The 12,371-nt window shown below is 47.2% G+C and overlaps 1 protein-coding gene; it reads left to right on the top strand.

The window, feature by feature from the left end:
• amn1 (antagonist of mitotic exit network 1 homolog) overlaps positions 1-12,371 on the top strand; it is a 160,138-nt gene that overhangs the window by 69,711 nt on the left and 78,056 nt on the right.

Raw genomic sequence — 12,371 nt, 5'->3', positions numbered from 1 at the left:
TTACTGGTGTTGAGTTGGAGGTGGTTGCTGTCGCTCCACCCCACAAAGCTCTCCACCAGGGCTCTATACTCCTCCTCATCATCGTCGGTGAATTAGCTTACGATGGAGGAGTCGTCAGAGAACTTCTGCAGGTGGCACCCGCTTGAGTTGTGGCAGAAGTCTGAGGTATAGAGAGGGTGAAGAGGAAGGGTGACAGCACAGTTCCTTGGGGGGCGCCGGTGTTGCTCACCAGTACGTCAGACTGACTGTCCGTTAGTCTGGCGTACTGCGGTCTCTCAGTGAGGTAGTCCTTGATCCAGGCCACCAAGCCGTGCTCCAGCTGCATCACAGAGAGCTTCTCCGCTAGCAGTGACGGCTGGATGGTGTTGAAGGCACTGGAGAAGTCGAAGAACATAATCCTCACTGAGCTGCGCGGCTTCTCCAGGTGCGTGTACAGGTGCGAGCATATAGATGATGGCGTCCTCCACCCCGATGTTTGCATGGTATGCAAACTGCAGGGGGTCGAGGGAGTCACACACCAGGGGCTTGAGATGTTGCATGACCAGTCTCTCAAATGTCTTCATGACGTGTGACGTTAGAGCAACTGGCCTGTAGTCGTTGAGGGTGCTGGGTCGTCCCTTCTTGGGCACCGGGACAATGCAGGAGGTCTTCCAGAGCTGGGGCACCCTCTCCAGCGTCTATACTTTCCGTAGCCGCATTTCTGGCAGACGTTCTCTGATTGGCCGACGTCAGTTTCTACACTGGTTAGGCTTAGGCACTCTTCAAAGTTGGTTAAGGTTAGAGTTTGTCTTAGAGCATGGCGATGGAACGCCAGGTAGTTTGCAGGCTGTTCGACGCGGAAATGGGCAAAGACACAGCTCGTCACGCTATTGGGCAAACATGTCAGTGGCCAATCAGAGAGCGTCAGTCAGAAATGCGGCTACGGAAAGTATAGACGCCCCTCTCCAGCCTCAGGGAGAGGTTGAAGAGATGTTGGAGCGGTGCTGCCAGCTGCTCCGCACATGCTTTGAGCACCCTGGGATTGGTGTTGTCCGGTCCTCTGGCCTTATTCACACTAATCTTGGAGAGCTGCCTCCTGACCTGGCTGTTAGTGATGGTCAGGGTTGGGGATGATGTCTCCGTAGGTAGTGTGCTGTTGGCTGGGATGGTGGGGTTTGTGTTTGTGGGTGATGGGCAGGCTGCTGCTGCTGCTGTTGGGGGTGGGGTGCTGATGGGTGTGGGTGGAGGGGGGGGGGGTGCTTGATAGGTGGGAAGGGAAGGGGTGCTGGTGTTGATGGGTGGGGGAGGGGTGTGGGGAGGCCACTCTGGTCAAAGCGGTTGAAGAACGTGTTAAACTTGTTTGCACACTCTGGGGGGCCCTCCACAGCCGTGCCCTGCTGTTTGAACCCAGTGATCTTCCTGACACCCACCCACACCTCCCTGGTGTTGTTGGCCTGTAGTCTGCCCTCTAGCCTGTCCTTGTAATTGTCCTTGGCTGCCCTTAGCTCTTGAGCTCCCTTTGGACAGCCCTGGCCTGCTCAGTGTCCCCTGCCATGAAGGCCCTCTTTTTCCTGTTTAGCAGGTGTTCAATGTCCTTGTTAATCCAGGGTTTGTTGTTTGAAAAGCAGCGTACCTTTTTTTTTGGGTACGATGCTCTCCTCGCAGAATCTGATGTAGTCTGTGATGCAGTGGGATAGTCCATCAATGTAATCTCCATGGACCCTCTCAAACATGTCCCAGTCTGTCGACCTGAAACACTCCCGTTGCTCCTCCTCGACATCGTCAGACCACTGTGGGACAGACCTGGTGGTCGGTGGCTGTCTTTTAATGATAGGCCTGTATGTAGGGTGGGTCATCAAAGAGAAGCCGCCTATTCTCAGTCCTTGCCCCACAATGGTGGAATGAACTACCCACCCCAGTTAGGACAGCCGAATCCCGTCCAATCTTTCGCCGTCGACTCTTAGGCTGCGGTTACACCTTAGTTTCGTTTTCAGATGAGTTTCGCTTTTCCAGGTTGCAACGTAGCGGTAGCCGAGTGAGACATACGTTTTGCAACCTGAGTACAGTGATGTAGTACACTGCCAAAGCAGTAGGTGGCAGTAGGTGGCGAACATGAAGGCAATTTTCAACCAATCAGAACTTGAATGTGCCAATACACTTCCTGCAAAGAAAATGTCAACAAGGCACCGCCATCTTTAAATGCCTATTTACCCAATGCAGCACTTATTTTTCTGCAAAGTGTAATAAAAGTGCAATAAACAAAACGGATACATTCACTGTGTGTTCTGCCTCTCATTTGTTGATGAAACAAAACTAACATCAACACAAGTGACCACCAAGAGCGGATAGTTTAGTCTCAAAAAGGATCGGCAATGTTGTTAGCTACATTGTTAGCTACATGCTAACGTGAATGGAATATGCCAGTATAACAGTATAGCATTGTGGCTAGAAGCTAACGCTAGCTCACGTTAACCAGCCAGCACCAAACTGATGATATCGGGAGCTATCAGTAGCTAGATAACATTAGAGACAACGCCGTGTGTATTAAACAAAGGTGAATAGATGACTGGGCCATTTTGTTTAATGCTTGTTAAGATTGAAAGAGGAGCTTGAGCTAACAGGGTCTGATAGCTAATGCTAGCTCACGTTAGCCAGCAGCAGTGCTCATGCAATCGGTAATGCTAGCAGAATGAATGGATGTAAACTTTATTTAACATATTGCATAATGGGTACAATACAATACGGCTCAATACAAACAATTGTTAAGGGAATGCAGACTGTTGTACAGATACAGCACTCAAAACTCAAACCTCTCATGCCTCTCTACCACTCTCTACCACTCCTCTATTGTTCTTGACCGGGCCAGATTTCACACCTCCACTTCCTCCCACAGGCTGGGCAGATTTTCATCTTAAATTTTTATTCGTCCCAAATGTCCCAGCCCCATCAGATTTCTTAGCTTTTTTCACTGTTTACTTATCATGCATTGCAACACTAATATATGGTCAGTACCCCAAGTCAGACTGCCCATATACAAATTATTTTGGGGGTCTGAGGGCAGTAGCCCCCGACCCCCTCCCTGGGGAAGCACTTACGTTAACTACTCTCCCTTTGTTCCCCCAGCCAACACCCCCGGAAAATTAACACCTGAGTAGACTTAAGTGGCACACAAGCAGCAACAAGCAGCAGACAAGCAGCAGAATTGGTTTGATTTTTGAGCGCTGCGTCTGTAGCTTGGACTTGGACAATAACTTGACAACACATGGTAGCTGCAGCTATTTGGGACAGCTCTGTTGTCACCGGAAGGGCACGCAGATGGTATCTACTGCACATGGGCGTTGAGCAACAACGGCTCCGCGCAGATTACACAACATGTTGTCGGCGAGTTTTTGGCGCTATTCCAAAACGGAAACACAATTTAGCGTTTTCAGTAGGGCCACAACGTTTCCAGCAAAAACGGCATTTCTATGTAATAGGGACAGCAAACGTATTCAAAAACGTATAAAAACGAGCACAAAAACACTGTGTGTAACAAGGTAAAGACGCACTTCTTCAACCATTATCTGAAATCAAATAAAAAAAAATTTAATAAAAAAATTCTAACCCTAACTAACCTTACTGTCATGCACTTGTCCTAATAAACTAACCTACACTGTAACACGCAACACTTTGATGAATATTGTTACTCAGCTGATAGAGTTGTATCCTTCCTGATGACCTGTCGTACAGAACTTGTAAGTCGCTTTGGATAAAAGCGTCAGCTAAATGACTAAATGTAAATGTAGGTAGATACAAGCCTCACTAGATTGTGGTCTGACTGGCCAAGGGGGGGCAGGGGAGTCACGCTGAATGCCTCCTCACATTAGCATACAGGAGGTCCAGTGTTTTGTCGCCCCTGGTTTTGCAGGTGACATACTGGGTAAAGTTTGTCAGGGTCTTGTTTAGTCTGACATTGTTGAAGTCCCTGTTGATAAAAATAAATGCATCCGGGTGTTTTGTCTGAAGGCCGAGCAGAACTGGGTGGTTGGCCGTTTGGCGTGTGTGACTGCTGGCGGGATGGGGAAGAAGGGAAGGAGGAGGTTGGGAATGTCGAAATATTGGATGTGTTCTGGTGGTCTTGTTGACGAGTGGAGTTTGGGGCGAAGATGGTTGTAAGATTTGCGGCTTGTGTACACATGTTGACGAGTTGATGGTATGGGATTTGCCGTATCCGAGCCCTGTTTCCCCCAAGGGTTTGAGGTCGGGAGCCAGAAGTAGGAGTAGGAGTGAACGAAGCCTGTCACCGTTTTCGGGCCCTAGTTCCCCCCAGGGTTCGACGTTGGGAGCCAGGGCGGGTAGAGCAAGCAAGTGCAATTCCAACAGTGATGGGAATGGCCGTGATGAAGGAGAGGGGATGGCTAGTGATATGGAGTGTAGAGTAGGAGAGGAAAACGAGGGAGAGGGGTGGGAAAAGGTGGGGAAAAAGGGGAGTAAGAGGAAGAAAGAGGGGGGAGATAGCTTGGGTGGGTCAGAGGATGAGGGTAGAGAGAAGGAGTTTGTAGGGTTGAATGTAGTGGTGCGATTTGAGGGAGTAGACAGAGTTAGGAACATAGAGCAGAGTCAGCTGTCAAAACTCATTAGAGCACAGTTAGGAGAGGTAAGGTACGGAAAGGTGTTGGGGGATGGGAACTTGTTTATAGGGTGTGTAAGTGTAGTGCAGGTAGAGAAGGCAAGGGAAATAAAGAGCATTGGCAAAGTGAAGGTCTGTAGAGTAGCGATAGTAGGGGAGAAAAGGGATGGTGGGTGCAAGTGGGTGATTAGTGGAATTCCAATTAAGGTTAGTATGGAGCAGCTGTTAGAAGAGTTGAGGAGTGACAAACGTAATGGGAAAGTTAAGAGTGTAGATAGGATGAAGAGAGGTGTAGAGAAGGAGGTGACAGGGACGATAGTTATTCAGTTTGAGGGTGAGGTTAGTCCGAGAGAGGTATTTTTAGGGTATTTGGCATATAGGGTTAGGGAGTTTGTGCCGAAACCGTTGAGGTGTTACAGGTGCCAGGAGTTTGGACATATAGCTAGGTCATGTAGGAAGGGACAGAGATGTGGTAGATGTAGTGGGGAGCATGAGTATGGGGATTGTGACCAGGGAGTAGAGCCGAGGTGTTGTAGTTGTGGTGGGAAGCATAGTGTAGCGTATTGGGGTTGTGAGGCGATGAAGCGAGAGGTAGTGGTCCAGCAGGTGAGAAGGGATGATAGGATTTCGTATGCAGAGGCAGTTAGGAAGGTAGGACAGGGAAAGCAAGGTAAGGAACAGGGGTTTAGAGAAGGGCATTTGGCAGTAAGGGTAGTGCAGGAGGATCAGGGGAAGCAAGGTGAGGATCAGGGGTTTAGAAAAGGGCATTTGTCAGTAGAGGAAGTACAGGAGGAGAAAGAGAGGGTGTGGGGGGAGAAGTTGGAGATAGTGGCATTTGTGACAAGAGTAGTGAATACAATAGTGATGGTTAGCAGTAGGACAGAGAGGTTGAAAGGTTATTCCCACCGGACGAGCCCTTTAAATTTAGCCACGGTGCCTCCACTTGATAAGGATCAAGATATACTGTAAATTAACCCTGGGTTCTTTTAATTGAATGTCGGCGAGGTGAACAGAGAGATGAGACAGAGTCAGATGGCAGTCTGTAAAGTTTTACTGGAATCCTCACAGCACAAATAGATCACAATCCGGACCACGCACCTCCACACACGGAGCGAGCCAGTGCCAAGTGGTGGTCTCGTCAATACCTCGTCACATCATTTATACATTTGTCGTTTCCACCCCTCCTTCTGGCTTAATGATTGATAATTGTCGCGTCATAGTTTGAGGACAAAGGATCTTAGGCGGGAAGCGGAGTAGAAGGAGGGGCTGTTTTCAATACGGAAAAGCAGTCCCCTGGTTCCCTTCCTCCGTTCTCCTTATCACCCCTCTCCACGGCACATCATATAATTGGTGTGTGTGCGTGCGTGTGTGTTGGTGTGTGGGTGCTGGTGTGTGTGTGCTGGTGTGTGTGCTGGTGTGTGTGTGTGTGCTAGAGTGTGTGTGTGTGTTGGTGTGTGGGTGCTGGTGTGTGTGTGTGTGTGTGCTGGTGTGTGTGTGCTGGTGTGTGTGTGTGTGTTGGTGTGTGTGTGCTGGTGTGTGTGTGTGTGTGCTGGTGTGTGTGTGCTGGTGTGTGTGTGTGTGTGTGCTGGTGTGTGTGTGTGTGTGTTGGTGTGTGTGTGCTGGTGTGTGTGTGTGTGTGCTGGTGTGTGTGTGCTGGTGTGTGTGTGTGTGTGTGCTGGTGTGTGTGTGTGTGCTGGTGTGTGTGTGCTGGTGTGTGTGTGTGTGTGCTGGTGTGTGTGTGTGTGTGCTAGAGTGTGTGTGTGTGTGTGTGTGTGTGTGTGTGTGTGTGCTGATATGCTCCAACGTTGTGTCTTGGGGGAATGAATGTGTCTTTGTATTAGGTTTTGCATCGTGTGTGTGTGAGTTTTTATGGTCACTGATTAGGATCTTTGAGTGCTCTGATGTGCCAGAGAGAGAGAATGCCAAGGGAACTAGGATTTTGCATGTTCTGCTACATGATTTTGCATGTGTGTGCTTGGTCAGAAGAAGGGGGGCTTCTGGGCTAATTGGTTCCAGATGTACTCAGGGAGCCCCTATTCTCTGAACAACATCTCCATAACTCCTCATGGGCGACAACTTGTGCGCATGTGTACGTGAGTGTGTGCGTGTGCACGTGAGTGTGTGTGCATGTGCGCGTGCATGTGTGTGAGGAGGGAGCCGGCCCTGTGTGTGGAAGGGGCCTTCAGCCAGAGGTCATCAGGCCACGCCACATGCAGGGGGAGAGAGACACAGAGAGCAGTGTGCAGCCTAAGCACAGATATCAGATATTACCAGGCATCATCAATGAACTAAATCTATCAAGGTTAAAGTTAGTAGTTGAAGCAGCAGTACTAGACATGGGTATGAAGGGGTTGACAATGGGGCAAGTATCAAGGGAGTTAGGGAAGTTAGGGAAGAAGGTTGTTGTGAGTGATCAAGTAAGAGAGTTAGGGAAGGTGGTGGTGAGTGTTCAAAAAGGCCAGAGTCAGCCCACAGGAGGCAATGAATGACTCATAGATTAGGTTTGGATACAAGCATTGTAAAACAGTGTACATCAGTTAACTCATCGTTTGGATAAATGTCTTATACAAGATATACCCCTAATACCTGCTATCTATTCCCCTACACACATATGCTCCTGCTCGCACCCCCCGCCCTGGACCCCCCCATGGATAATCCATCCATTATCCTTCGCTCCTACCCAAACACTACCATTAAATGCTAGCTTTTATTCTCTCCACCACTTCTAACCACATTGTCAATTTGGATTCATTGAGACCCAAAGTTCTTGCTGTAGATATTTCTAGATAAATCACATCGAGATATGTAAGAATCCAGACCTTTCGGCACATTTTTTCCAGTTGAAACCATCGTGATGCTATCAGTTTTTTAGCCACTGTAATACCAGCTAAAACCAATCTATTTTGTTGTATAGGTACTAATGCTTGTATATCTAATCGTGTGTTGTCATGTTTGTTTAAAAAATAATAAAAAAATTAAATACAAAAAAGATTAGGTTTGGATAGGGTGGTGATGTTAGGGATGGGGTTTTTGTTTTGTGTGTTATGGGGTTGAATGGATTGTACAGTAGGTGGCGGTATGCGCCTTTTGTGGTCGCGATCTGCCATTAAATCATTGAAGAAGAAGAAGAAGAAGAAGAAGAAGAAGAAGAAGAAGAAGAAGAAGAAGAAGAAGAAGAAGAGTATGACGTCACTCGCCTGCGCTACCAAACGTGTAAACGGTCAGAGCCAGCACATGTGTTATTTCTCGCGGTAAATAGTACGGTCGCAGACTCAGTGCCAATAGTTCAATGTCGGGGGAACAGATGCTTTCTTTAACGGTGATGTGCCCAGCGTGGCACCATTTGGAGTTAACAAAGACAATAAGCCCTCCGCCTCTCCTCTTGCCGCTTTGTTTACCTGGATGAAGGACTGGCTGATGTGGTTAGTTGAGTGTCTGGGGGGTATGAGTCTGTGGCTGAACGTGCTTCTCATCTTGACTAGCTCATCATAGAGATGGTGGGAGGGATTCTCCAGGATAGCAGCCAGCTTCCTTTTCATCCCCCTCTCTGCCACCATCTCTAGTCTGACCAGCTCGACTCCCACCACTTTCTGCACGTCTCTGTCTCCGACACTTGAGACCGAAAGTACTTAAGTCACTCTCCTCAACTGTAGTTCTTTATACTTCAACCGGAATAATACTGTCGGACTATGTAACAATAATTTACATATTTATGAGTCGTATGAAGTTTTGCAAATAAGGAGACCGATAGAGAACATTTTAAATCACAAAAAATTGCCGATATCTCCATTTCGACCTATGTCTGAATTGCACAACATTTTGGGATTTTCTGAAGAATCTTGAGCTCGACCCTTTCACTACCACACTACAGAAGGTTAACCATTTACTATCACACTACAGACGGTTAACCATGGTAGTGAAAGGGTTAACCCTTTGTCATGTGGTAGTGAACGGGTTAACCGTCTGTAGTGTGATAGTAAAGGGTTAACATTATGTAGTGAAAGGGTTAACCCCTTGTCGTGTGGTAGTGAAAGGGTTAACCGTCTGTAGTGTGATAGTAAAGGGTTAACCTTCTGTAGTGTGGTAGTGAAAGGGTTAACCCTTTGTCGTGTGGTAGTGAAAGGGTTAACCGTCTGTAGTGTGATAGTAAAGGGTTAACCTTCTGTAGTGTGGTAGTGAAAGGGATAACCCTTTGTCGCGTGGTAGTGAAAGGGTTAACCATCTGTAGTGTGATAGTAAAGAGTTAACCTTCTGTAGTGTGGCAGTGAAAGGGTTAACCCTTTGTCGTGTGGCAGTGAAAGGGTTAACCATCTGTAGTGTGATAGTAAAGGGTTAACCTTCTGTAGTGTGGTAGTGAAATGGTTAACCCTTTGTCGTGTGGCAGTGAAAGGGTTAACAACCCGACCTAGACCGCGCCGTGTCACATATTCTTATTCCCCGGCAGCACCGTGGTTCTAGAGCCGTCTCCACGGTACTTCCTGTGAGGAGGGTATGTGAAAACAGGCCTCTTTCACTGCAATCAGCCGAATGAGTGACGACGGGTCCAGGATCGGTCCGACACTTCTGGATTTCTTGGGAACCAAGAAATATCCTGAGTAAACTCCTTTCATCACATCCGATGGAGGGACGATGGAAATTACCTGTTTCACGAGCAGAGATGGAATCTTGTCTCTGCCACCTTGTCTCTGCCACCTTGTCTGACAACTGAGGAGGGTTCACACTGTGAACGGAGGGTGAGGAAGGTGAACTGCAGCACCTGCCTCAGCCTCAGCGTTCTTTCCATCCATAATAATAATAATAATAAAACGTTATTTGTATAGCACCTTTCATACAGAAACTGCAGCTCAAAGGACTTCACAACAGAAAAAAGACAGGCATAAAATGAGCACATAAAGTGCAGACATATAAAATCACAGTTTTTCACATTAGGATCTAATGTCAGGATGGAGGTAGGTGAGTTCCAATTGTGGTATGCAATCAAGGAGACGGAGAGGGTGTACTCTTAAGTAGGTTCGTTTTAATAGTAAAGAACACAAAGAGTAATACTAGGATACAATGCCGAGTGGCAGGAAGAAGAGGGGATAAAGATAATGGAGCTTAGTGGTGGTCCGGAACCGCCCGCGTTATCTCCGAACACTATAATGAAGACCTGACGGATATCAAGCAGAAGATAGGAAGGTTAAATAGACACCACATTCTAACATTCACACCCCCCCCCCCCCCCCGTGACAGCCAATCAGGACCCATACCCTAAGTGACAGCACTAAGTGACAGGGGAGACAGGTGACAGTAGCCAAGTGACAGATGACAGAATGGTGGGTGGTTCCAGACAGCAGTCAGCAACCAGAACGTAACAATCTAACATCCCAACAGGCCACCTTTGCATTTTTCTTGCCATATCGGGTAGAATTTGCATAGTGGCCGAGCCTCGAGTCGGGACTGAACCTGGTCCGTGCCACCGTGAGCAGGTGACATTATAATGATAATAACTTTATTTGTATAACACCTTTTTATACAAGAATTGCAGCTCAAAGTGCTTTACAGCAGAAAAAAAGACAGGCACAAAATGAGCACATAAAGTGCAGACAAAAAATCACAGTTTTTCACATTAGGATCTAGCATCCCAATAGGCCACTTTGTTTATGGTTTGATTCTATGGCATAAAATGACATAAAACAAGCATAAAAAGGATAGCAGCAAGGTAAGGCAAATCACAGTTTTTTCATATTAGGATCTAACATCCCAATAGGCCTCTCTGTTTACGGTTTGATTCAGTTTTAAAATAGGCAGTAATACAAATTATAAAAATAGAATAGATAATAAAAAAGTGCAGTAAAAATAGTTAATAAAATAGAATAGACAGTAAAATGATGCAGTACTCAAATCAAATCAAATTTATTTGTAAGGCCCGACAACACACTTTAATGTCCCCATGGGCCGGACACGTCTTCTTTAAACAAGTCAAGAAGAAACATCACTATAAATACAAAACAAAGACAAAAACACCAGGAAATCCAAAATAGTAAAATAAATTAATTAAATGAATGCAACCCACGCAAAGGTAAGGAAAAACTCTGCAGATCCTACTGACCACTCTCCACTGGCGAACCGCCCTGCCACATTCCAGAGAGAGAGAGAGAGAGAGAGAGAGAGGGGTGGGGTGGCGCAGAGCAGAGAGGGTTGCATCATCATGGGATGGAACACCTTCCAATTTACAATAATCTGGTTGAAGCTCCTGATCATCACCCAAGAGGGACCCTACATTTCGCTTCATCGTTGAGTAGGTAAGGGTGGAGTATAACCAAGTGGGAACAGCCCCGCTGAGCCTCCCATTCAGAGTAGGTGAGGGTGGAGTGTAACCAAGTGGGAACAGCCCCGCTGAGCCTCCCATTCAGAGAGTAGGTGAGGGTGGAGTGTAACCAAGTGGGAACAGCCCCGCTGAGCCTCCCATTCAGAGTAGGTGAGGGTGGAGTGTAACCAAGTGGGAACAGCCCTGCTGAGCCTCCCATTCGGAGAGTAGGTGAGGGTGGAGTGTAACCAAGTGGGAACAGCCCCGCTGAGCCCATCCAGGCCTTCGTCACTGTGGCAGGACACAGGATCATCATTGTGTTTAACCCTTTCACCGCCGCACTACCAAACGGTTAACCCTTTCACTGCGACAATACACAGAAGGTTAACCCTTTCACTGCCACACAACAGCAGGTTAACCCTTTCACTGCCACACGACAGAAGGTCAACCCTTTACTATCACACTACTGACGGTAACCGCCGGTAGTGTGATAGTAAAGGGTTAACCTTCTGTAGTGTGGCAGTGAAAGGGCTAAAATGAACATCAAACGTATTGCTTAGATGTGATGGAATGAACATCATGGATATTACAGCGGTTCCACACACTGTTGTCACTGTTCGGCCTGAGCGTCTGGGGGCTGGGAGAGCACTACTGTGATCGGGGATAACCTGCCGATGCTTATGACATCGTGTTTGAGGTGTACAGGGGAAAGAATCCCCATGTGGATGTCAGCTGACTCTGATTGGCTTAGTTTGCATGCGTGGGGCCAAGTGGCATACCTAGAGCGCCTCATAGTTGAGGGCCTTAGGGATACCTTTGTGCAAATCAGTCTAAAGGCACCAAATGTGTCCCAGATGTAGCCCAGGGCTGTAAGGATTTTGTGAGGGCATCCAAACCAGGGGACCCTGGGGTTGCCATGGTGGCCAATATCCAACACCGCCATAGGCTATGGATCTCGGGAGTTTTTTAAGCCATACGAATTTCTGGGGAAATACTACTTCTGGACTACTAACTACTACAGAAAAACTTGAGTAACAAGTTTTTCTACAACTCAAGTTCAGACCTATGTTACTCTATTTCATTAGCACTAAAAGTGATCCTTCTTTATTGTATCATAAACATCAGAATGTTATCTTTAAAAAAAGACCAGGCTCATGCATGTGCTATAAGTATAAAGTATAGTATTTTGGTTTGCAAAAAGGGTATGCAGTCCTCAAAAACGAAAACAAAAGTTGCCACTTTTCTGCCTGCATGTTAAGGCCATACTCAAAACGTTAGGTTATGACTATAACCAAGTTCTGTTAGTTAGGGGCGATGCTTGGCTTCGCCTTCTGCACTATCTCGCGTACGTGCACGCGTACTGAATAAACCACAAATGTACCTCTAATACCAGTATTAGTCTGACCACACCCCTCATCAGCTTACCTTCATAAGCAGGTGTGTGGTCACCTGCTCTCCTCCTTCCCAAGCTTTCACCACAAGGTGAGGTCAAGG

Source organism: Notolepis coatsorum (genome assembly GCF_963971535.1).
Source record: "Notolepis coatsorum genome assembly, chromosome: 18".
NCBI classification, from domain to species: Eukaryota; Metazoa; Chordata; class Actinopteri; order Aulopiformes; family Paralepididae; genus Notolepis; species Notolepis coatsorum.
This window is presented reverse-complemented; position numbering and strand designations above follow the sequence as displayed.